Raw genomic sequence first — 26,756 nt, forward strand, 5'->3', positions numbered from 1 at the left:
CTTGCATTTTAATTTTAGGAATTTCAAGATGGTGGGCACAACCAGTGCTTCAGCTCAGAAGCTAAACTAGAAAAGGAGGGGATGTCTTCAGCAACCATAACAATAGCACAATTAACTGCTCTGTTTGGGGGAACACGCAACAATAAGACTGAGAGGAAGGAAAAGTAGAGCTGGTTTTCCTGGAGCACCAAATGTGTCAGAACTCAACAGAGGCAGCTGTGAGGTCATGCGTGGGTGCCAGACAGAGAGTAAATCCCAACCCAACACACAGCCTCACGCACTCGGGCTTACAGATATGGAGGGCGGTCCCCATTCCTCTGGAGCCAGGGTCAGATCCAGGTTTGACCTTCTTGGGTAATGCCAGCCCATCATTCACCACCTGTCAATCTCCCAGGTCCCACTCAGCCTTTGAGACTATCTCAGCGTGTCAAAGCCAGAGATGCTTTCAGCGTTCAAGTCCTGGTTCTATTCCCTCGCTAGTGAGGGGGCTTCGGAAGAGCAAGTTAAGTCTTCAAGATGGCTTAGATCTGGATGTTTGATATCCTGGGTCCCATTTGTCTCATCCTTAAAATGGTCATAGCAACTACTTTTAGATGCTGGGAGGCAGAGGCTGCACCAGATGGAACCGGAGGTCTCTCCCAGGATCTGGGATTTCTTTTTTATTTTGCTGTACGCGGGCCTCTCACTGCTGTGGCCTCTCCCGTTGCGGAGCACAGGCTCCGGACACGCAGGCTCAGTGGCCATGGCTCACGGGCCCAGCTGCTCCACGGCATGTGGAATCTTCCCAGACCAGGGCACGAACCCATGTCCCCTGCATCGGCAGGTGGACTCTCAACCACTGCGCCACCAGGGAAGCCCAGGATCTGGGATTTCTTTTCTCAATTTATCTCACCTTTGAGTCTCTGCTCCCCAGATAACTGGGCATATTGTCCCAAAGGCAATAAGATCATAGGAAAAGACTACATAAACTTACTTCAAACAGTCTGAGCTCTATCACTTAACAAAATCTGGGATCTTAGATACATTTCGTAGTCTGTCCAACTTGATATCTATTACTATGGATTAGGTACAATAAAGATACCGTCTTGAAATATGTTCCCTGGAAGGAGAAACTAAGACTGGGACTGGGGCCAGGATGAGAATGAGGCAATCCAGGTACCCAGGGTGGAAAATGTAAGGAAACCCTCTTTCTCATACAAGTACAAGGTCAGACCCTGAGAATGAGTGCCTCCTTGAATTTTGTGCCCTGAGTGCCATGCTTGCCTCACCCTAGTCCCATTCCTGAGATCCAGATAAGGACTCTTCTGCAAGAGATTAATTGCATGAGAGCTCTAGAGAAAAACTTGTAAGGATAAGGGGAGCTGGCCAGCAAAGGAGAAGAAGAAGCAAAGCAAAGATGTGGTTTCAGTTGAGGTCCAGTCTCTGCCCGATCCCATGGGGAGCTCTTGAGCATGAAGGGCACCAAAATGTTTGCCCACAGAAAGCCAGCGGAGCTCCTGTAAGAGTCAGTCATCATCTAAAGACCGCCCCCGGGTGTGCATAACTCCCCAGGCATTTCTGAGCAAGGTGGCTCTAGGGCACATCTCCAGAAGTGGGGAAGATGTGAGCTATCAGCAGCCAATACTCATAGACGCTGGAGGCTTGGCACACTGGTCAGGTAAATGGGACCAGCAATGTCTGCTACAAGTACCAACCTCACAGAATGGCTGTGAGGTTTAGAGAAGGGGATGTGTACATGGCTTATCTTGTTTCAATCGTGCAATAGTAGGTTCTCAACAAAGCATAACTAATACCACCCTGGACCAGACTATAAGCTCCAGCAGGGCTGCCTCCATCTCCACCTTCTTCTCTGTTCTAACCCCAGTGCCTAGTTCAGGGTGAGGCTCACAGTAGTGCTCATTCATTGGCCAAATGACTGCACTGCTACTGCTGGTCTCCATTATTACTATAACCTTTGCCAAATCTGAGCCTGCAAAGATATGGCAGACGAATTAGATTACTCTTTCCAAACTTGAGCTGACAATATGCTTCCAGGGGAGAGGATCTCCCATTTTATTTTAGGTTTTGTTAGTTTCCTTTTGAATTTCCAGTGGATGGATGCTAGAGGCAGCTTCTCAGCCTCCCAAGCTGGAGTGAGCAGCCCATGGTGGCCCCTTCTCTGCCCTGTCTGGTTGAGGTAACTGGCTCTCTGCAGACCCTTGGCACCCTCAGATGGTCCCCTTTAGCCACCCCCAAGCCAAACTCCTGTGCAGGTCATGGTGACACTGGGTTCTTTCTCCAGGCTATCCATAGCTCCCAAATTCTGATCTGAACCTCCCAAAATCTGTCAGATCCCCACCAAAGATACATCTAGGGATTTGAGTTTTCCTTTCATATTCTGGAATCCAAACCTTCTTTTGTAGCTACAAGTCCATAATGTTGGGCTAGAGAATCTGCACTCAATTGCTTATTGTCTTTGGGATACAACAGGACCAGTGTGCCACTCCTTTGCTGTGTGACTTTGGGCAAATTGCTTCACCTGTCTGAGCTGCAGTTTCCTCACTCAAGTAATAAGGTATCGTTATATTTACCTCACTAGGTTGCAGTGAGGATTTGATGAGATACCTTGAGAAAGGAGAATCTGATCAGTAACTCTCCTGCTTTAGAATCTTCAGTGGTTCCCCATTGCTCTGTGATGAAGTCCAATCCTTTCAACTCCCACAAGGCCACAGCTGGCCTGGCTTCGTCTAAATCTCAGATATGTCTGAGCCCTGTCTCTCCATGCACCAGCCAACCTGGCCTACTTTTTGTTGCTCACAAGTTCCAAAAACCCTACTGCCTCAGGGCCTCCATATGATTCTTCTCTGTCTCCTACTCTCTGCTATATAAATGCACACTCCACCAAGTTAACCCTAATTCATCTTTCAGCTCTCATTTCAAATGTCACCTCTTCCGGGCAGTCCTCCATGACCTCTACTTAAGTCTTCTAAGCCTTCACCACTCTGTTTTTCTCCTTGATGCACTTTTTATGCAATAGGCATGATGGTCTACTTAGTTCTGTCTGCCCCACCAGACTAGGAGCTACATGAGGGCAGCGATGTGCCTGGATGGTCAGCCTATACCCCCAGTGCCTGGCACTGAATAGGTGCTCAATAAACACATGAGGAGTGAACGATTGGTACCACTGCAAGTGGGTAAGTGCCCTAGGTGTCAGTCTGGGAACTTCGTTCAGTGGGTTCTGGTCATCATAATTGAAAAGAGATGCTACCCCTCCCCCACCATCCCCCTTTGCCCCACCTTCAGATGCCTGCCTGCTTGGATGCTATATATTTTCAAGACATTACCTTATGTGATGTATATTCACACCACCCCCGGCAGCTCAATCTTCCCCTCCCTGGCGTCCATTGGCATAATCAACCGGGGGCCTGCCCAGAACCTGCCAAGCTTGTATTAATGTTGGCTCATGAAGAGATTTATTCCTTTCCAGCACAGCTGACACTGGTCTGGGCTCAGCTAGGACTCTCCCCACCCTTACCCCCCCACACACACATGCACATGAGCTCAGTGTTGAGTTAGTTCCGATTAGCTTTTTGGAGGGGAAGCTCCTTGGCCTTTGCCCAATACAGCCAGTTAACCCCAGAGGGTTTCAGAATGTCTGCATCATTGGGACAGAAAACCTGTTTCCTGCCTTGCTGAGGGCCACAAACACATTGGGAATGTGGTCTTACTTGGAGGTTTAAATGCCAACCATGGGGTCGCACAGCTGTGTGATTTGAGTGGATAATTTACCTCTCCGACGGTCAGTTTGTTCATTTATAAAATGGGGATAATATTAGTGGGATTATTTTGTAAAGTTGCACATGCATTAAACGTATAATTTGAAAAGGAAGAACTAAACAATCTCTGCCCATGGAGGTGGGAGCAAATTAAGAGAGAGTGTCTACTCCCACCTCAGTCCAAGATGGAATTAATCTGCAGGCTCTGAACCCTCCTGGCTCTAATAACATACACCCGCCAGGCAGAGAGACAAGGATTTGTCCTAGATTCAGGCTTCAGCCCTGCTCACCTGATTCTGTCCTTGCCACATAACCCTGAGCTCCATTCATGCCAAACTTTTCACTGATCCCAGGACACATCGCCTTTGCACATGTTGTTCCATCTGCCTGGATTTCCCTTCCACCTATTCTCTGCCTAGAAAACTTATATGCATCCTTCAAAGTCCAGATCTAAAGCCCCCACTTGTTTGTAATTTTCCCTGAGCCCTCCCCTTCCCCTTCAGACCCAAGCAGAGATCATTTCCTGGTTTCCTGCAGTATCTCATTAAAAGTTCTATTTTAGCATTTTTTGCACTGCACCACCATAACCTGGCTCTTCCACCAAACGGTGAACCCCCTGAGGATAAGAGCTCTGTTCATCTTTAATCCCCAAATGCCTAATCGAGTACCTAATACATGGTAGAAAGTTAATCCATGTCTGAATGAATTATTCTTTATATCCCCAAAGCTTAACACAAAGACTGGAGCATACTAGTTACCTAATGAATGTTTGTGGAAAAAACCAATTGATTATTATTCATTTATCATGTAGCCCTATAACCTCAGAGCCGAGCACTTGAATAAATGAACTGTGTTTCACATTCCTGGCACTCAGTATGCTGCCTGGACCACCGTAAATGGCAAGGAAAGGCTCTCATGAATGTTTATGCCCCCAATACCTGTTATAATGTCTAGATAACCACAGTAACCAATGAACCCCATATTTCTGCAGCTCAAGAAGCACAGGTATATTTTGCTCACCTGATAATACAATACAGGTTCAGGTCAGTAGAGGCTTGGGATGGGGGAGGGGCTATGTGCCACATGTTCATTCAGGGACCCAATATACTTATGGCTCTGCCAGTTTCAACAAGTGGGTGTTGACACCCAGCAGGCAGGTTGCAGAAAGAGCGTGGAAGATCACAGGTAGGAGGATTTTATGGGCCAGGCCAGGGAGTGAACTGCATCACTTCTGTTCACATTCTATTGCCTAGAATTCAGTCATATGTCCACACCTAACTTCAAGGAAGCCTGGGAAACGTAACCTAACTGTATGTTCAGGAAGAAGATAAAATGGGTTTGATGAGAAGTTTAGCAATCCTACGAACTAGTCAATCATCAATAAGTATTTGAATGAATAATAAGTTTTTCTCTATCTGGATTCCATCACAATGTTTGCACACAGCATGTGCTCATTAAACAGTTGAAATAATTCATCTTTGTATCCTCAAAGCTTTACATGGTGTCTGACATGAGATGATACTCAGGAAATGGAGGGAAGGAAGGAAGAATCTCTATAATTCCAGATCCTACTATAATTATTAGCATATATTGAGAACTTAGGAAATTGTTACCTCCATAAGCTTGACCAATCAGCAACTCCTGCAGACTCCTTTCTGTCTTCTGGCCTTTAGATAGTGACCATCAAGACCGATGGGATCTGTCCTTGGTCCTGATCCTTTGGTCCACTCCAGCCCGATCACTCGTAACACCCTACACAGAGACCTGGCCAACTTCCAGCTTCTGAGAAGGAGCGAGGTTACCCCCATGTTTCCCAAGCTTTGTGTATTCTACAGTCCCGAACAGGAGAACTAGAAGGAAGGGGGTGGGGAGAGAGAGCAGGGTTTTCGATTCAAGGTCTCTCCCTGCTTGAGTGACCAACATCATTTCCATACTATAATTACATTGCCCAATCCTCTCCTGATTTTACTGCTATCTTGTAAGCTGTCCCGGTTGTGAGTAATTTAAAGCTATATGAGATGTCAGACTCCGTGAAACAATCACCCCTCAAAGAAATATGGCCCTAGATCATAATTGATAAGTCCCATTAGGCAATGGGGACTCTTATTTCCTATTTGGTCTCTTCTGAGATGGCCTTGCTGATTCGCCTAATGTAGACTATGTCCCCAGCATTGCTGAGGGAGAAAGATTCATCCAGCTTTTGGGGACAAGAGCTCCCTTCCCAGCCAGGGAGTAGGAGAAGGATGAGGCTGGGACTTAGGAGGGGGAGGGGGCTCCTGGCTAGACCAGATACACCCTGGCTGGCTTTTCTCCATGATCTGCCTGATTTTTCTGGTGCAGAGAACTCCTACAGGGAGAGTTTACCACTACTGGGATTCAGATCAGGGGCCACAGGATCTGTTCTCATGAAGCTTGATTAGGATGAAAGGAAGAGGGGGAGCATCGGCTCTGATGCCAAATGTGCTCCCCAAAGGATGTCCCAGCATTCTGCAAGTGGTCCAGAGGAGACATCCATATTTTCAAAGGCATTGTGACCCTCCAATCCTGCTGTCTCCTTTCCTCGGTCTCTCTCCCCTAGGCCTGGCACTCCAACTGAGCTAGGATGTGTTGAAATAATTGCAGCTATATTGTGCTATTGCAAAATTTAGGATTGATTTGCTCAAACATCCACCCTCATATTCCATCTCTTTACCTGCCTTTCATAGGTCTGGAGCTCAGAGAGAAGAAGCCTCTCCTGTCAAACAGGAAAGCAAGATGGAGTGGAAGGAAAGTCACTGAACTGAGAGTCAGGCACTGAGGTTCCAGCACCTACCCTGTCATCAACTTGCTGACCTGCTTTGAGCAAGTCCCTTCCCTTCTCTGGGCCTCAATATCTCCATCTTAAAATAAGGGGCTAGTCAAGAATATCTTTGAATTAGCTGTCAGCATTTAAAACACAAGAGAGTCCATCCAAAAGGTTTATAGCTCCTCTAAAAAATTCTGATTGGAAAATTCTTCTCACATTCCCACATGGTCTCAAACTCAGTTTGAAATGAGAGGTGGCTGACCTATTTAAATGGGACATGTGCCATCTGGTTAGCCACAATCCCCACCACTCCCTATTGTCTTACAACTTCTCTCCCTTGTTTATGTTATCAACTGGCCCTTGTAGGCTTATGTGTTTATGATTTCTGAATATCTGTCCCCCAACTCCAGCTTCATCAAACCTCAATAAACTCACTCTAACACAGGAGTGAATGATTGATAACCGTCTCCTGTGACTTCTCTCCAACACAAATTAACACTGAGTAGTACAATTCAGCACCACGGACAGATCACCGCTCTGTGTGAGGTGTTGGAGGCAAGTGACCTGTCTTGTGGGCAACCAACCACCCATTTGCCCCTGACTGAGATACACTGGCACTCCATCTTCTCACTACCACCCAAGCCCTGAGTCTCTGCTGCTTCTGTTCTCCGCCTGATTGATTTGTTTGTAATTCTGTCATTCCTTGTAATTGGGCCAGGATGGTGGGGGGACAGGGGTGGGGTGGGTGATTCTTCTCTGGCAAGACATGTCAAAACTGCCTGTCTATCTTTTGGGTGCAACTGCTGCTTCGCAAACACCATCGTCCATGTTGCTGTAAAGAGTGATGGATCTGATATCATATATTACTGTTCGTGCACTTTCGTTTTTGATATCTATTTTTCCTTCCAAAAAGTGCTGAGTGATTGAGAGGCCACGGTTGCTTTTTTGAGATACATCATAAGGCCTCCTTCATGAACAACTTGGCCAGTCAACATGGATCATCAGAAATAAGGGAAAATTGTCAAGTGCCTCCAAGCTGTTTCTCCCAGGCATCTCTTTGCAAGTCCCCCACACAGCGACTCTCTGGGGGTCCACAGCTGTCGACAGGAGATTGGTTGGTGAAGCTGGTTTAAACTCCTTATAAGTACTTGGCACGGTACTCAAAACCCACCACAGTTTGGACCCCACTGAGTGCCCTCACTGTGCCAAACACCGTGCTAGTAACTAAGACACGGAAGTGGAAAAGTAATGTCTCTAGTCTCAGGAGCTCATATTCCAGTGGGTGAGACAGACAAAAGAAATATATAAAGTATCAAGTAGTGGTAACTGTCCGGAAGAAAAATTAATCTGAGTAAAGAAGGATGATGGCGGTGGATGTTTTAAATTGGAATAGTCAGGCAAGCCCCCCCGCCCCAGATGTGGCATTTAAGCAGAGATCCAGACCAAATGGCAGTACAGGGCATTCATGTACCTACGGGAGGAGCTTTCCAGTGGGAGGAAACAGCAAATGCCAAGGTCTGGCAGCTAGATCATGCCTGGTACATTTGAGGACTAGAAAGGTCTTTGTGGTCGGAGCAGCGAAGTGAAGAATGAAAGAGCATCTCCTGTTGCTCCCACTGACCCTGGCCCTAAGTTCTCACTTGGGACTCTGTATCCATCAGGGGTCCCCAGAGAAACAGGACAAGTAGGATACATAGATAATGACCTAGACTTAGATCTATTAAGAGATCTATTCCAAGGCCTTGGCTCATGCAGTTGTGGGGGCTGGCAAGTCTATAATCTGTAGGGCAATTCCACATCGTGAAAGTGTGCAAGCAGGAGCTGATGCTGCAGTCTTGGGGCAGAATCGCCAGTCTGGCTCTTAAGGCCTTTCAGTGGATTGGATGGGACCCACCCTCACTCTCAAAGATAACTTCCTTTATCTGAAATCAACTGATAGATGTAGAGAAAGGACTTGAGAACACAGGGAGAGGGAAGGGTAAGCTGGGACGAAGGGAGAGAGTGGCATGGACATATATATGCTACCAAATGTACAATAGATAGCCAGTGGGAAGCAGCTGCATAGCACAGGGAGATCTGCTTGGTGCTTTGTGACCACCTAGAGGGGTGGGATAAGGAGGGTGGGAGGGAGGGAGATGCAAGAGGGAGGGGATATGGGGATATATGTATATGTACAGCTGATTCACTTTGTTATACAGCAGAAACTGACACAACATTGTAAAACAATTAGACTCCAATAAAGATGTTAAAAAAATAAATAAATAAAATAAAATCAACTGATAGTAGATGTTATCCACATCTGCAAAGTACCTTCACAGGAACAGAACGGGGTTTGATTGAATCACTGGATGCCAGAGACAAGCCAAGCTGACACATGCCACTTGCCGTCACAGGCTCTGTGAGTCCATGCTATTTCCCACCCTGTGCCTCTGCTCATGTCACCCCCTCTGCCCACATCTTCAAGTGCATCTCCTACAGAGTGGCCAGTATGGTGTTCTGCCCCAAGGATGTACTAAAAAGATGCTGTTGTTACTATGTTGTCAGCCACCTTAGAGGGGCTAAAGAATGCATTACCAATGAAAATAGATAATTTCAATGTCCATATCTGGGATTTAAGATGTTTGGATTTAGGAAAGGGGAGGTTGGCATTGGTAGCCAAGTCCTAGTAACTTAGGAAGCAAGGGAGTGCAGGTAACAAACTTCCTTTGATTCGGGGTGAGATCCAGCAATGTTGGCTCTTTAGGCCACCTCTGGCATAACTGTTAGCAAGCTAAATGCAAAGTTCTCTGAGTCCCTAGTTCCTGGGAACGGGGGACTCAGTAATCCTTTACATTTGTGAAGTATTAGTCACAAAGCATTTCATGCCTGTGAGCTCATCTGAGTCTTGCAACCCTCTCTGTGGATAAGGAAAATGAGGTCCAGAGAGGGGAAGGGACCTCAAGGACACATAGCAGTGAGCTGAGGTAGAGCCAGGCCTGTAATCCAGGCCTCCTGCTCGAACCCCCCAATTCTTCTCAGGCCTCTGCCATGTCTTTCACCTCAGAGAAACAGGGTTCTTCCTAGACACGGAACAGACAGCCTTGCCCCTTCACTTCTGAGGCTCTCAGACAGTTGACAGATTAAGAGTTGGTCTGTGACCCTCTGAGTCATCTCCTTGTTTTCTAAGCTTTTAATGAAGAGCAGAACAGTGCCAGACTGTCAGGGCCTGAGAGGGCTGTGATGTTATCCTTAAGGATGTCATCCATGAATGTATCCCCATGCCCCAGCTACAGTCTACACCCATCTGTGGAGAAGCAATGCCAAGTCCTATCTATGCAGCTGCCCCAGGCCTGTCCAGCCTGGGCCCTTCTTCCCCCAACAGCCCTGCCTCCCCCAGCTTCACCTCACCCCTTCACCTGCATCCTAATACTCAGTGTTGGACTGATGTTCTTAACACCGGCTCTGGTTTTGGCAGCCCTTGCTCAAAACTTCAGCCCTCTGTGGACTGAGGAAGGAAGTCCAAACTCCACATCCTGGAATTACAAAGCCCCCGTGATCAGCCCCCAACACCTCCTCCAGCCTCACCCCATGCCCAGACTCCTACACCCCCTGAATGTCAGGTCACAGCCAATGTTCTTGTTTCCTCCAACGCTCTGACCTTCCCACCTCCCCACCTCTGCGCGAACCCCTCCCCCCACTGGAAAAGGCTGCTTTCTGCATTCAAATACACTTGAGAAAATGCTATCCTACTGTAAGAAAAATAAATATCAATAAAATGCACTACGTTAAAAGTAAAAACACCTGCCCATCAAATGTCACAATTAAGACAGTGAGAAGGCAACCCACCCCACAGAGTGGGAGAGATGTCCACAGTATATTCTATCAAGGACTCATATCCAGAATATGTAAAGAACACCTTCTAACCAATAAGAAAAAGGTAGATGACTGAATACGAAAACAACAGGCAAAAGTCTTGAACAAGCACTTCACCGAAAGAGGATGAGCAAATGACCAACAAACATACAAAAACATGCCCAACAACATTAGTCATCAAGATGATGAAAATTAAAACCAAAATGCAATACCTTCTCACCCCCACCAAGAATGAAAATAAAAAGAAATGAAGTAAAATGAAAACGACAGATAATACTGAGTGTGAGTGAAGATAAATTACTCAGACGCTTACATGCTTCTGGTGGGAGTGTTAATTGGTACAACCATTTTGGAAACCAGCTTGGCAGCATTAGCAAACCTCAGCCTATACATACCCCTTGACCCAGCAAGTTTACTCCTAGATCATACCCAACAGAAATGCGTACATATGTTCACCAAAAGGCACGTACAAGAATGTCATAGCAGCAACACCCAGGATGGCCAAAAATGGAAACAACTCAAATCTCCAGCAATAGCAGAGCGAGCAAAAACAAAAAACAAAAAAAAACCTCATGGCATATTCACACATTGCGATTCTGCATAGTAATGAGAATAAATGAGCTACAATTACACACAACATGGATGAATCTCACAAACATAGCCAAGCAAGAGAAGCCAGGCACAAAAGAGGACTCACTGTATGTAAAAACAGGCAACATTAACCTATGCTGCTAGAAGTCAGGCTACGGGTTACCTGGGAGTGGCTGGAAGGGGTCTTAAGGGACTTCTGGGGAGCTGGTCATTCTGTTTCTTGATTAAGCTGCTGGTTACAGAAGAGCATTCATCTTGTGAAAATTTATCAAGCTGTGCACTGTCTGATGTATTTATACTATTAAAACAAGGAGTTTAAAGAAATTCCACTTGCCCTTGATGTCCAGGGCAAGTCCTTCCCTGACTAGACAAGCCCTTCCCCTTCCTATTTTATGTCACCCTTTCTGTATCTGCCTGGGGCCATCAGGTTGTGTCCACCATGAGTCTGTCTCCCCTGCCAATCTGTGAATCCCCTGAGGGCAGAAGTTGGGTCTGGTAGACTCCATGATCTCACCTGCCCTCTGACCCACGCCACCACATGTTAGGTGCTCCGGAAAGCATGTCCTGAGTTGGATAGCGTAGTTGGAAAAGAGAGTGTTAAAGACAGGCAGACCTGAGTTTTATCCCACCTCAGGGCCTGTGCACCTGCTATTTCCATTGCCTGAAGTATCTTCCCTGATGTCCAGGTGGCTTGTTCCTGCCTCACTTCATCCAGGTCTCTGTTCAAAGTCACTTAGTCAAAGAATCCTCACCTGGACCATCCTCTGTAAAATAACACTATCCCCTTCATTCTCCAACCACTCCCTCTGTTTTTAATGGCTGTTGTTGTTCTTTTTAGAACTTGATGCCATCTGATTCATTATGTATTTATCTGTTTATTTATTTCTCTTTCCTCTCTAACTACTAGGGACCAAACACCAGGAGAGTAAAAATGTGATTAATTTTTGTCTCTGCTATAATCCACATGCTGGAATGGCACCAGGCACTTAGTAGGTTTGGGGCTGAATGCTGAACAAATGAGAGAATTCATGAATTCACAACTCTGGCCATTTTCTTGCTGTGTGACTTTAGGCTAGAGATGAGCACCTCTGAACCTTACTTTTCCTCATCTGCAAAGTGGGCTGTTAGCAGCACCTACCTCCTTGTTGTGAGGACTGGCTGTAATAACCCATGAAAAGCACTTCCCACATCCCCCAGCACAGCACAGGCACTCAAGAAATGGTAGCTGCTCCTCTCACCATAGCTCATCCTTCTAAGCTGCTAGTCTGGCATGTTTTAACATCTCTGAAATCAGGTGCCTCTGACAATTGATGTGCCATCGTTTACTCAGCAGGCCATGTGTGTTTTGTTTTCCATCTTATGCCCTGTGCCTAGTGGAGGGCCTGGCATGTGGATGGTCAGGAAGAAGGAATGGACCAAGCACTGGAAGAGGAGCCAGGGATCCTGTGTGACTTTGAAAGGACCTGCTGCCCCTTTAAGCCTCAGTCTCTGTAATCCTAAAATGGGGAGATGGGCAGGGTGATGCCCAAAGTCTTTTCTAGCTCAAATTTTGGTGCTAGCATCAAATTACCAAGAGATGGGGTCTGTCCTATTCATAACAACGTATCCTCTTCATACAAAGTGTGTCACTGCCCCAAACCCTCTCCTGGCGGCTGTTTCCCAGACTCATTAGAACCTACAGAAACCTCAAACATCATACAGCAAAACCAAACCCAGCATCTTCTCCCAACCTGCCCCACTGCCCCCTGCATTTACCATTGCTAGCTTGGGAGTCATTTCTGATTCTTCCCTCATATCTTCATCCAGTCAGACCAGATTTGCCTACTTGAGTTCCCCAATGTCTCTGGGTTCTACTCACTTCTCTCCTCCTCATCACTCCTACCTAGTTCAGACCACCACCATCTTCCAGATGCCTCAATGCAATTAACTATTACTTAGTCTTTCTATTAGATAGGGTACGAGCTGAGCTGCCGCCATAACAAAAAGAACCTGAAGTCAGTGTCTAAAACCAGAGAGAAATTAATTTTTCTCTCATCTCTCACTCTTGATATAAATGGGCTGCCAAGGCGGGCAGGTGTCTCTGCTCCATGAAACCACACAGGAACCCAGGTTCCTTCCATATTGTTTCTCTGCCATCCTCTAGAGCAGGGTTGCGCAAATTTCTGAAAGGGGTCAGAAAGTAAATATTTTTGGCTTGAAAGCCATACCAATCTCAGTCACAACCACTCCACTCTGTCACTGTAGCAAGAAAACAGCCACAGACAATAGGTAAATGAATATGCGTGGTTGTGTCCCAATCAAACTTTATGTACAAAAACAAATGGCCAGCCAGTATTGGTTCACAGGCAGAGTTTGCCAATCTCTACCCTCACCACTATGGTTGAAGCTATAGCCCCATCATCATGACTACATTCAAGACAGATAAAAGAGAGGAAAATGAGGTAAACAGCTTCCTTTTAAGGAGGTAGTGTGAAAGTTGCACCCATGGCATCCACTCACATCTCACTGGTTAGAACCTAGTCACATGGCCACACCTAGTTGCAAGGGAGGCTGGGAAATGTAGTCTCTAGCTAAGCAGCCCTGTGCCCCATTCAGCTTCAAAGGATTCCATTACCAAAAGGAAGAAGGGGAAATTGGAGAGTGGGGGACCATTAACGGCCTTGACTAGTCTCCAAGCCTACAGTTCCAGCTAGCTCCTCTCCTCTTCCTCCACGCCACTGCTCACCCATCATCCACCCAGAAGGACCTTCCTAGAGAGCAAATATGATCTCATTGCTCCTGCACTCGAGATTCTTCCATGTCTCTCCCGTGACTTCTGGAATCAAAAAACCAGTCCACAAATATCTGCTGGGTTCTGTTTTGTGACGAACAAAGTGCTAGGAAGTGAGGCCTCACTGGTGAGAGAATAAAAAAGACATAGTCACTGCCCTCAAGGAACTTTCAGTCTAGTAGGAGCTAAGTACCTGAGCCCTGCCTAATGGCGTGATCCCTGCCTCACTCTCACCACACCTCCACCCACCCAGTCTATACCCCTTGCAAAAACACACTGTACCCCATGGTACCTCAGAGCCTTTGCAAATGTTGCTCATTCCTACATGGAATGTCATTCCCCACTCCACCTCTTGTCTATCACTTGATTAATACCTATGCCTTCTTTAAGAACCAACTCAAGCTTCACTTTCTCTTAGAAGCTTCCCTGATCATTCCCTGGCTGGATCCATTGGCACCTCTTTGTCCCCCCAGCTCCCTCTGCTTCCACCATCACATCATTGATCACTCTGGGTTGTAATTCCTTTTTCTCCAAATAGCCTGCAGGTCCTTCATCAATATAGGACTCTGGTTTATTTACCTGGCTTCATATGCCTAGGACTTTACAATGTGACTTGTGAAGAGTAGGGACTTAAATAAAATTTTGGAAGAGAAAAAGAGAAGAATGGGAGGGAGAGATGGAGGAAGGAGAGAGGGAGAAAGGAGGGATGGAGGGAGGGAAGGAGGGAGGGAAAAAAGGAAGGAAAGGAGGGAGGGAGAGAAAGAGGGAGGGAGGAAGGAAGGAATTAGGATACCCTCTGAGTCCCAAAGCCTTTCTCTTCCCATCTGCCATAGTCCCTGAATCTTGACCATTAGAGAGAAGAAATTAGTGAAGTTTCCATTGACATTCTTAAGTCTGAAAAATGACAAGTTACCAGCAAAGTTTTTTCTCATTGTCTCCACTTTTTTTTTCATGTTTCCTCTTCCAATGCTTTATTTATCTCTATTTAATGATGATACAACTCACATCCTCCTTTTTTTCCCTTTAAACTTCTGAATTTTTTTTTTTTTTTTGCGGTACGCGGGCCTCTCACTGTTGTGGCCCCTCCCATTGCGGAGCACGGGCTCCGGACACACAGCCTCAGCGGCCATGGCTCACGGGCCCAGCCGCGGACGCTCCGCGGCATGTGGGATCCTCCCGGACCGGGGCACGAAGCCGTGTCCCCTGCATCGGCAGGCGGACTCTGAACCACTGAGCCACCAGGGAAGTCCTAAACTTCTGAATTTTTAATCAAGCAACGTAAACTTAATTTTTTGTGTCTACCAGATATGAAAGGTCTTAGACCCTGACAGGAAACTGAGTGATGAATTATGCAGGCAGCAAGCGCCAATCTGACTTCTGTGATGTGCTGGGTTATAATTGCACAAACTATTGCATCCCCAGGTCCGGGAAATGTGCTTTTACACTTTTTCAGACATATTTACAACAGTATACTGGTAGATTTCACAAGTGGAGAGAAACAAGAAAACTGGACTGTTTTTCCAGAAACAGCACGGACCAGGATGCCCATCTTCTCCTGGTCCTTCAGAGTGCAGACTCAGCTGCCTCGCCCGTGTTTGGCAGGAGGCCCTGGTGTCAGCTCCAGCCGAGAAATAAAGATCTCGTGCCTTCCCACAAAGATGGCCATGTATCAGCCATGACGCTCGGTGACTCAGGGGACTGGAAATGGGATGTGGCATCTCCTCTCTGAGATTGAGTCAGAGTCCATCCATAACACGAGGACCCCCAAGTAACATGGGATAGAATTCATTTATTCAATGCTTCATTCCACTGATATTTATTAAACGCCTATTTTCTGCCAGTCACTTATTCAGGCATTGGGGATACCCTAATGACCAAGACAGACACAGCCCAGCTTTCATGGGGCACATGTTTTCATACTGGAGACAGAGAATAGAATAAACTGACTGGGTAATTCCAGCTGTTTTGGTGAATGCTGGAGAAACAGCAGAACAGTGTAGAGTGGTTATGGGGGACGGGGTGGGCAGGAAGACTTATCTGTGAAGGTGACATCTGAGCTGACACTCCACTGAGTGGAGGAGAAAGCAAGTTCAAGGCAGAGGAAACATCCAGTACATCCCTGAGAAGGGACTGAAAATGGAATATTTGCTGGACAGAAAGTCTAGCCAGGTGACTGGAGCATAATAGGAAGGGGCTTTTTCTTATAAATCTAACCAACATTGAGATTCACCATTTAGGCATTTCTTTTTTCAGTTTTCAAAGAAAGCATTTGTTGTTGTTACTTGGGAGCCATTGGATATGAGAGCGAGGGCTTTAGAGGTAGGTGATTCATTTAAGCAGTGAAACTGACCACATAGAGATTTCACTGGACCATCAAAAGCATAGAGCTATAAAGGCACTGGAATTGACAGTATCCAACAGCACAGAGATCTATGGTTTATGAATCACTTCCATACCTATGATGTCAGTAAACCCTCATCCAGTCCCCATGACGGAGACCTCTTTGCTTCCATTTTACCTATAAGAAAACCAAGTTTCAGTGAGATACAGAGGCACAGCCAAGTTCATGTGGCTAGAAAGAGGTGATGCTGGAATTAGGATCTGAGAATCCTACCTCTATGCTCCCTTCTATTTCAGGATGCCTAAATCTCTAAGCCTTGTCCTATAATGGAAAGTTTCATGTTGGAAATAAGAACAGTAGGATTTTGGTCCCAGCTATGTCCCTCTTGGGCTGTGTGACCTTGGCCAGGTCCTTTCCCTCTCTGAAGCTCTTTCAACACCTATATTGATAATAATGACTGCCTTATTACATCAAAGAGTTTAGTTGAGACCATGGCCAGAAAAAAGCATTAGAATTTCATGGATGAGAGCAAAGTTATACAGATTTGTGTTCAAGTCACAACTCTGCCCCCTACCTGCTGGATGACTTAGGCAATACTTTAAATCTCATTCCTTCATATGCAAAATGGAAATAATAATGTAGAGTCATATATATGGATATAATAAATGTAGAGTTATTGCAAGAATCATGTGAAATAATGCATGTAATCTATACTTGGAATGTAATAAAAGTTCAAGAAATGGTATCATTATCATCATCATCGCTGTCATCAACCATCACCATTATCTCCATCCCAATCATCATATTCATCATCAACATCATCATCCTCTTCATCATCATCACCATCATCTCATCCTCATCCTTTTCGCCATGAGCACTCATCAGTATTAAGTACTGCCTAAGTTGTGAAGCACAGTCCAGATGCAAAGAATCATTGACTGAGTTTCCTTGCTAACTGCCAACCCCTCTCTCACACTTAGTTTAATACCTGAGAGAAACTTGGCCATGAACCCCTGTATCCACTCATTCCTTTATTCAACCAATGTTTATTGAAAATCGTCTATGTGTCAACTGCCGGGGCAGGCAACAGAGACCCAGCAGTGAATAAAAATGGACATAGTCCTTGCCCTCATGAAGCTCACAGGCTGGAAAGAGAACCCACGAGTAAACAATTAAACCAACAAATCAATACCCTAATTACAAGTTGCTGTGTTATTTAATTACAGAGGGTGATTAATGGCTGGACTGGGAGGAACTTTTCAGAATGTGTAGTACCTTGGAGGTGACAGGCACACCAAGTTCTTAAATCAACAAAACATTGGCATGTAGTCAAATGACCTCTCTTGGGGGTAAGGAAAAGGCCTGTATTAAAAGCTAGTGAATGTGGCTTTGGCTTTGGAGCCAAATATCCCACACTTACAAGACACAAGTTAAAAGAACTCCATTTGCCTCACTCCAGCACTGCAGGGGAAAGAAAGAAGGGACAGAATTAAGTGTATCCTTGGTACTGTTTGTGCTGCCTCATTTAATGTTCATTAAGAAGTATTAACCCCATTTAACATAGAAGAGAACTGAAGTGCCAGGTGGGGAAGACCCCACACCAGGCTCACGTAGCCAGGACAGCCAGAGGAGGGATCACACCCATGTCTGTTAACTCAGGGGTCCCAGATTGTAACCACCAAGCAATTCAGCCTCCCTTTCCTGGAGGTCTTGGGTATTTAGGTCCTGGATGGATTAGTAAGGGAAACGTGCATGAAATACTCAAGTGTTCCCTTCTCCTGAGCTAGAGAGTGGCTTGCAGATCTGGAGTGGATGATTCCCCAGAGAAATCTTGGAGCCAGTGGAAGTCAAGTCAGTCCTCTCTAAAGGCACATCCTAAATTATTGTCTGACCAGAATGGGCATGGAGAAAGCAAATACCAGTGTTCCTGGGGCACTGAGGGCTGTGGGTCTGTTGATCGGATGTTATCACCACCCCCTCCCCCACCACACACACACCATCTGGGGCCATCACCAGCCACCTCCTGCTGGAACAAAGGGAAGCCCTCGGCCCTCCATACTGGATGACAGTGAGCATGGTGGACCAGAGGTCCTTGCATGATCAGCTGAGGCTTCAGTAGCAATTGCACAGTGGATCAATGTCTCATCTCCACCAGTCTTTCCTTCCTTCCTTCCTTCCTTCATACCTTCATTCCTTCTTTCCTCCCTTCCAGGTGTATCTCCTGAGAGCATTCTTCAATAAACCTTCCACATGCAACTTTCCATCTCAGAATCTGTTTCCTGGGAGCCCAATCCAAGATAACCCCCTGACCTTCATTTCACTCATATAAAAATGGGGGCGATGGGTGCGTGGCCTAACCATGATGGTGTTCAGGCGATGTATCTTGAATGACAACATTTTTAAATGTCCCTCCTGCAACGTGGTTCATGCTCTTGGGTTGAATGAGGTTGATATGGACATTTCCATTTAGCCCACAAATATCAAGTTCCAACTCTATGCCATGCTCCAGGCTGGGGCCTGGGATACACAATGGTCCCAGTTCTCAGTCTAAAACCCGAGTCCCTCCTGCTGCAGAAATATGGCCCTGGCTCACTGAGATCTTGCCCAATGAGCATTTACTGAGCCCCTACTGTAGATCCTGCCCTGTGCTAGAGATTGGAGATATGAAGATGAAGAAACAACTCCTTAAGCAGCATATGGTGCAGTAGAGGAGATGGACACTGACAGCACCCTGTGATACACGCGGGACAAGGAAGATTGTATCAGATCAGAAGCCCAGATGTTCTGCTCTAAGGTGCCTGGGTTCAAATCCCACATTTAATACATTCTAGCTTCCTGGCTTTAGGGCAGTTTACAAATATTTATTGAGCACCCACAATGGGTGAAGACCTGTGCCAGCACTGAAGAGATAACAGTGAGCAAAAAAGTGTGAAAAAATGGCTCTTCCCCACCTGGAGCATATAGTCTAACGCTTAATGCTACCTTTTATAACTTGCCCAAGGTGACAGCTCTTGACTGCATAGCACCCAGGAGGTGTGGGTTTCCTCTTTGCCCACAGATAACAATGGGTCAGTAGACTCTTCCTCCAAGGCCCAGCTGTGGGTCTCCATCCCTAGGCCAGATCCCTAAACTCAGAGAGTGAGAACCGTGGATTCCCCTGAATGCCTAGTAGATTCCCCTTCTCACCACCGCTATGCACCGCACAGCTCATGATCAGTCCTCATGTCAGTAGCGGGGCTCCCATTCTGGAACGTTCATTAATGTCTAATTAGACCCTGTTCACCAACTGCTCTATTTTAACAGAAGCAAATGTGGACAGTCTTAGTTTGTCAAAATATGTCTTGATGAGGAGCTACCAAAGAGAAACTCCGAATCCTAGGTGCTCATGGAAACCACGATGGGATCCAATGTAACCGTTTACCTGGAGAGCCCAGACTGCTGACAGAGGGGGCCAGTTCATGAGCATTGGTTTTTGGGTTTTCTTTTTTAACATCTTTATTGGAGTGTAATTGCTTTACAATGTTGGGTTCGTTTCTGCTGTATAACAAAGTGAATCAGCTCTATGTATACATATATCCCCATATCCCCTCCCTCTTGCGCCTCCCTCCCACCCTCCCTATCCCACCCCTCTAGGTGGTCACAAAGCACCGAGCTGATCTCCCTGATGAGCATTGATTTTTTAAATCAAATGTGACTAATCCCAGCCCCATCAGCACACTGGCCAGGAAGAGCTGCAGAAATGCTAGCTCCATTACATTTAGTGTATAACTCATAGGAGCATAAAACTAAGCCTAATTCAACACGTCCCTCCTGGTTTTACAGAGACAAACGCTGAAACCCTTCTGCCTCTATCACCCCTAGGCCTGACACATGAATGAAAATTTAACAAAAAAGGCTTCTGATATTCCTAAGAAGAGTTTCCTTTGGATATGGTGACCTCATGGAAAAATACAGAGACATCTAGAACTGTGCAATGTTGGGGCAGGAAGTAACCAGGAAATCATCTTGATCAACCCCCATTTTACAGATGAGAAGATTGAGGCCCAGAGAGGGGAAGGGAGAATCCCAAGGTCACACAGAGTCCAGGACTCCTGACTTCAGTCCAGAGTTCTACCCAGCAAACACCATCATCTCACAGTAACTTTTCATTCTAACTCTAGCGTGCTTCCCACAAATGAACTGGAATTAAGCTTCACCACTTTCTCAAAGGAGAGAAGGGAGTGCCTTCGATAATTCTAATAGAGAACGTACTGGGTGATGAATGGATAAACAAAATATGGCATAGCCATGCAATGGAATATGATTCAGCCACAAAAAGGAGCAAAGCGCTGAACATGCTACCATATGCATGAACCTCAAAATGATGAACATGATGCTGAGTGAGAGAAGCCAGACACAAAAGGTCACATGTTGTATGATTCCATTCATATGAAATATTCAAAGTAGGTTAATCCCTAGAGACAGAAAGTAGAGTAGTGGCTGCCAGGGGCTGGGGGCAAGGGGAATGGGAGTGGCTGCTTAATGGGTATGAGATTTCCCTTTGGGGTGATGAAAATGTTCTGGAACTGGATAAAATGCCAGATGCATGTGGTTGCACAACAGTGTGAATGTCTTAAATTCCATTGAACTGTACACTTTAAAATGGTTAATTTTATGTTGTGAAATTTACCTCAATTCACACACACACACACACACACACACACACACACACACACACACACAAACACACCAGAATGTACTGAGCCCCCATCAGAAGTCCCACATTTCACTGATGTTATCTTGTTATCTCAGTGAATTCTTGTATGATCTGGTGGGACCTGTAAGGTAGGTGTCATGATTCTATTTCACAGGTGAGCAAACTGAGTCACGACAGTTTTAGCAATGGGCCCAGGAAGGCTCAGCCTCCAAGTGGCGGAGCTGGGATTCGAACGTCTGTGTCTGACTGCCAAGCAGCCTACTTCCTCCTAGTGCCTGCCCTTGAGGACTATGAAACCAGAGGCAGACTGTGAGGGGTTGACTGTGATAATTCTCAACAGCGTCTCAAATTTATCTCTTCTGGGTACAGATGAGGGGTAATTAGTTCCTCCTTGGGATCTTGGTGCATCTGAGAAGATGGAATACAGAAAGGATCTTTAAAAATAGAGAAAAAAAAAAAAGCATGTAGTGTTTTGATTGTCAAAGAAGGAGTGGGAAGAGAGCCCTGTTAGATGAGGCTAATACTTCCCAAAGGAGTTAGTTCCTTGCAGCACTTGGCTAAGTGGATATCTTCAGAAATCTTTGGATGAAACAAAATTCAACAGGTTTTATTACTGCAGGCCTTCTCAGAGCCTTTACTTTCCCAGTGTGTTCTGTGATTCTCCAAGAGCCCCCTACATCATGTGCACCATTTCTCAACTTATTAGACCCCAGGTCCCTCTCTTCCCATTCCCTGACCAAGAATCCCTGGGGCTTGCATTGTCACACGTCTGGGGCAACTGTGGGTTAATGGCTGCTACGGTTCCAATGGAAGAAAAAAAGGACTTGCAGGCAGGCAATGGTGGGAACAGTCAGAGTGCACGTAGATCCCAGCGGCTCCTCTGAGTTGTAATGGCATATTCCCCTTTCCCGCCAGAATCTCATGTTTAAGCTAGTCTGAACTCTCTTTCTAGGGAAGGAGGAGAGGCTGAGTGACAGAGATAAAAGGAGGCAGGAAGGGAGAGAGAGCCAGAGGCAGAGAGAAAGGGAGGGAGAGAGGAGGGGAGCAGAGGGGAAGGGAAGGGCCAAGGAAAGCTGGAGACTTACAGATAAACAGGAGGGTGAGAGAGAGAAGAGCCCCCCAGAGAGCCCCAAGTCGACTGGGTCTCCTCCAGGCCCAGCAGCATCAATCAGCTGCAGAAAAAGACCCCAACGGCTACGGCTGCTCTAGAAGAGGCAGGCAGCCACTAAATTAATGAGGTATTACCCAAGATGAAGGAAACAATTAGGGCATTTAGCACCAGAGATAAAGCAAACACTTTTTCCACCAAAAAAAAAAATATTAAAGCTAATGCAATTGGAAAAGAGGCAATGGAGGGCCTGGAAAGCCCAGGGAAGGGGGATACAGGGCTTGCTGATGAGCGTGAAGAAGAGAGAGATTTATCCAAACTCAAATATGTGTGCAAGGAGGATGGGGAAGGGGGTTCAGGGGCCGCCCCAGCTGGGCTTGAATAAACAAGTCGATGTCTGCTTTTCCTTTCGATAAGTGAGAGGGTGATGGGCAAACCGTACTTCCCCCAGTTGGCAGACTTGAAATGAATGATCGATAGGGCAAGATCACCGAGCTAATTAAATCAGAGCTTCACGGGACTGATTTCTTTATAGCCCAGGACCAGTGAGAGACTGATGTTCAGGGCAGGATGGTGCTTGAAGGTCTGGTCCAATCTCCTGCCCCCAGTTCTGTAGTTGAAGCTCTTCAGCCTCTTACCAAGCTCACCCCTTCCCATGCCTCCCTGTAGCACCCAAGGCAGCTCATTCTGCAATTTGGAAACATGGAGAATAATATTCATAAATAGCCTTACACTGGGTAGCCCTGAGCATCAGACTTTGAGGTTAGTGCTTCTTTTTCTCATTTCATCCCTAAGACAACACTCTGCACTGGATACAATGATTACCACCATTTTACAGATGAAGACACTGAGAACCAGAGAGGTAAAGGAATTTCCTCAAGGTCACATAGCTGGTGAATATTAGACTATGAATCCACATCTCCCAAAATCCCAACCAGGAGGTCTTGACCACTAATTCTGAGAAAGTCCAGTCAAATCAGCCTTCTAGCACCTTTAATCCACCAGGGCAATACTTTTGTTTATTTCTTCATTCTACACTATTTATAATTACAGCAAGTACCAGGCTTGGCAATGGGAACAAAATGGGGAAAAGGCAGACAGGATCCTTGCTCTCAAACTAGAGGGGGAAGACAGAGGGGGGAAAAATGTAGCCAATTATTAAACAGATGCTTACAAAGTATGGTAGATGCTGCATGGAGCCAAGAGGGCTGTGACAGAGTACAGAGGGCTCTGCAGAGGCAGAGTAATCAGGGAAGACTTCTCAGAAGAGGGTGGTGCTCACAGTGAGGCCCAAAGGATGAGAAGAAGCCAGTCAGGTGGAAGGTGGAGGAGGCTTTAGGGTGCGAGCAGAAGGAAGCCTGGAGCGGAGTGATTGGGGCAAGCAGCGGTGGGAGATTATTAGGAAGGAGTTGCAGGCAGGGCACTATTTTGTAGGAATGCCAGGGTGAGCCTTTGAATGTACTCCTAAGTGTGATGGGAAGAACTTGCAGGGCTCTAAGCTAGCTAGTGACATGACTCAATTTGTGGCTTTTCAAGTTTACTCACCGCTTTATGGAGGAGGAAACAGACTCAGACATGGCCAGTGATTTTCTCAGAACAACAATGCACATTCGTGGCTGTACCAGCCCAGAGCCCAGGTCTCCTGATGCCCAGCCCAGAGCTCTTTCATCTGGCTGCGCAGCCTCTCCTGCCAAATAGTAAGTGCTATGGGAACAGTCACCAGGTCTTTTTGATTTGTCAGCATATCCCCAGCACACAAAGCACCCACTGAATGTTTGTTGAGTGAATTAATGACATTAAAAGGGGGACTGGAGATCGACTTAACACCTATCAAGCACCTATTGTGTACAGGGCACCATGACCATTACAATGGGCTCAGAAGTGATGAAAGATCCTCTTTCTTCAAGGGATTCTTAGTTTTATCTTCTGCCACTTCCTAACTCACAACCTCCACTCTGGCCATGCCAGCCTCCTCTCTCTCATGTACATGTCTCACGCACGAATCTCCTCCCCACGGTTTGCCTTTGCCCTTGCTGTACCCCCACCTGACCTACCCTCCACCAATATTTGCAGCTGCCCGAATTAGTCGTCCTCCATGACCCTCCTCCTCTGTGATGCTCTCCCTTCACCATTCCTCTGGACTCTCTACACACACTATCTATGTCTTAGTAATGTGTAAGCTCACCAAGAGCCCAAGCCATGGTTCCTATTTTCCTTGCAGTACTGGACCTAGGGATGTGGGTGAATAAATCCTTACTCAACTGACCCCTAAGGGCCTTGGGCAAGTCACTCCATTCTTTGAGACTCTGGTTCCATACCTGAAAGATAAGATCAAATTTTAACAAGGATGACAAATCTGTGGTATCTGTACCACTGCACCTCCTCCTTGAGGCAAAGCAGACATTATTAATTGATCACTGATTTTTTTTTTTCCCACTGTGACCAGATACACATTTAGAATGCTTTCCCAATGCAACATTCCAAGCAGCCACTACTAAGAAAGGCAAAATTTGTGAGCAAGGTGAAACCTATCTGCCACTCTTTAATACAATAAACTCTAAAGTATTTTCATATCTGACCTTTGGGAATCTACTATGAGCCTAATGCAGAGAATATGAGATTAGGAGATTGAAACATAATTTACAGATTGTGCAAACTTGAGTAAGCCTCAACTTCCATGAGCCTCGATTTCCTTTTCTGTCAGATGGGGCATATCTTATAAGATGTGCTCTATATACATAGCACTGTTGTGTACCTGTGGTAATAAGGAAAATTAGATTACTATGTTTGTTATAATTGTATGTAAATATAAAGAAATTATACTCCAATAAAGATGTTAAAAAAAAGAAATGCATATACTAAAAAAAAAAAGAGAATCCATCAGAAAAAATATATCAGTTCTGCAAAAAATCTTGTAAAATAATTATACTCCAATAAAGATGTTAAAAAGAAATGCATATACTAGAAAAAAACAATAAAACAAGAGAATCCATCAGAAAAATATATCAGTTCTGCAAAAAATCCCTGGGAAGTTTCATCTATAAAACCTATAAAATAATGTGACCATCCGCAACAGAAGATTCAGAGAATGTTTGGTACACATTCTATAATGTAAGTCTCTATGGTTTCTAGTAAAGACTCGCTTAAATAAAAACATATTCAAGATTTAATATTTTTCAAGTTAGTCTTTATAAAAACACAATCATTTTAAATTATTAACAAAAAATTATGCTGGCTATTGATATAAAAAGAAGAAAAGTTACTAGGCTCTAAGTGGGAAGGCCTGAGGATTTCTCTTAGCAAGCTCCTAGAAGTTCTCTAATAAGTGTGGTTGGTTCTGTTGCCTGGGCAGAAGTAGACTGGATATGGAAACTCCACACCTCAGAGCCCCCAAGCCCACGAGACAGTAAGCCCCTTGAGGGCAGGGGCTCTGTCTCATGCACAGCTGTGTCCCCAGCACCCAGCCCTGGGCCAGGAGCTTCATGGATTCTCAGTCAATATTTCTTGAATGAATGGATGAAGGGAGGAAAGGCAGTGACACCATTTAATGCCCCTACATCATGCATTCTGCATGCGGAGCCGGTGCACACACACTGCTCTCACTTGGACACAGTTATGTTAAAAGAGCAATTAGCAACCTTTTAAGCCTGATTGCCAACTCCTCCATTAATCACTTGCAATTATAAACCCCAAATCTTCAAAACAATTGGTCCCAGATGCCCACTAGAGAGAATCGCTAATAACCTTCCTTCTTCATCTGGAAAGCTCTACACAGCTGGAGTCTCTGGGTCACAGAAGGATGGAGAGGCCAGGAGCAGCTGAATAACCTGACATGGGAGTGGCCACCCTGGAGAAGGGAGTAGAAAAGTCACCCTACAGGGGCCAGAGGACATTCTGGGAGGCCGCCCCATCGTCCCCCTGCCTGCTTCTCCCCTGTTACCACTGCCAGCCTGGGCCATATATCTCCCTGTGCTTTCACAAAGCCACTCTAATTCCATATTAGGAAGACACTCTCTCTAATTACTGCAGCTAATTAGCCCCTCACAGCCACCCTAGTTGAGGTGCACGAGAGACAGAGCAGCCCACAAGGCCTCGGACGTGGCTGGCTGCTTCCAGCCACCGGCCGCCACTTTGCTACCACAATGACACCCCATGAGTTGACCCCCATCTTTCAGGGGAAAAGGAGGAGGAGGGTGAGAGATGGCAGGAGGCTGCTCGGTCAATCTGAACCCTCTCTCTCCACCAGTCCCCTGCTGCGGGCAGCAGGCAATTCAGACCTGAGTGCAGCAGCTAATTAAATCAATATGAGATAATGAACAGCAATTAGAGGTCCGGCTAGGCACATCTTCTCTTGTAAATACTGTTTCTCTCCCAACGGGGAGCTCTTTTTTAATAATCTGTTTGTGTTTCATTTCCAGGAGCCCTAATTCCCCCAAGAAGCACTTCGGGAAAGTGATTTGTTTGTCTGTATAATCGCCAAAGCATTCCAGTACACTTGTTTGTTTTGCTGAGCGACTGCTACTACTGGAAAGAAACAATTTGCTTCTCTCCTCTTATTTTCTTTTTGTTATTTCTATTTCCTGACTAAACAACCTGATATTGGACCAGGTCAATGGAATGCATTTTGGAAGTCTGATGAACTGCTTCCTCTCCCCTCCCTGGCTCCCTCGCCACCATTTTGAGGGATGAATAAAACCTGAAACCTTAAATGATCATAGAAGGATTGGAGGAAGCCTGGTGATTCCCATTCTACAGATGGAAAGACTGAGGTCAGGTGTGGTCATCAATGACTGACAAGCTAACCATTCTTCTCTCTGCCATTCAAATATCTCATAAATGTCACGTGGTGCCCAGGGAG

The sequence above is a fragment of the Aethalodelphis obliquidens genome, unplaced genomic scaffold, assembly GCF_003676395.1.
Source record: "Aethalodelphis obliquidens isolate GAN/ISIS:26980383/991018 unplaced genomic scaffold, ASM367639v1 scaffold28, whole genome shotgun sequence".
Classification (NCBI taxonomy): domain Eukaryota; kingdom Metazoa; phylum Chordata; class Mammalia; order Artiodactyla; family Delphinidae; genus Aethalodelphis; species Aethalodelphis obliquidens.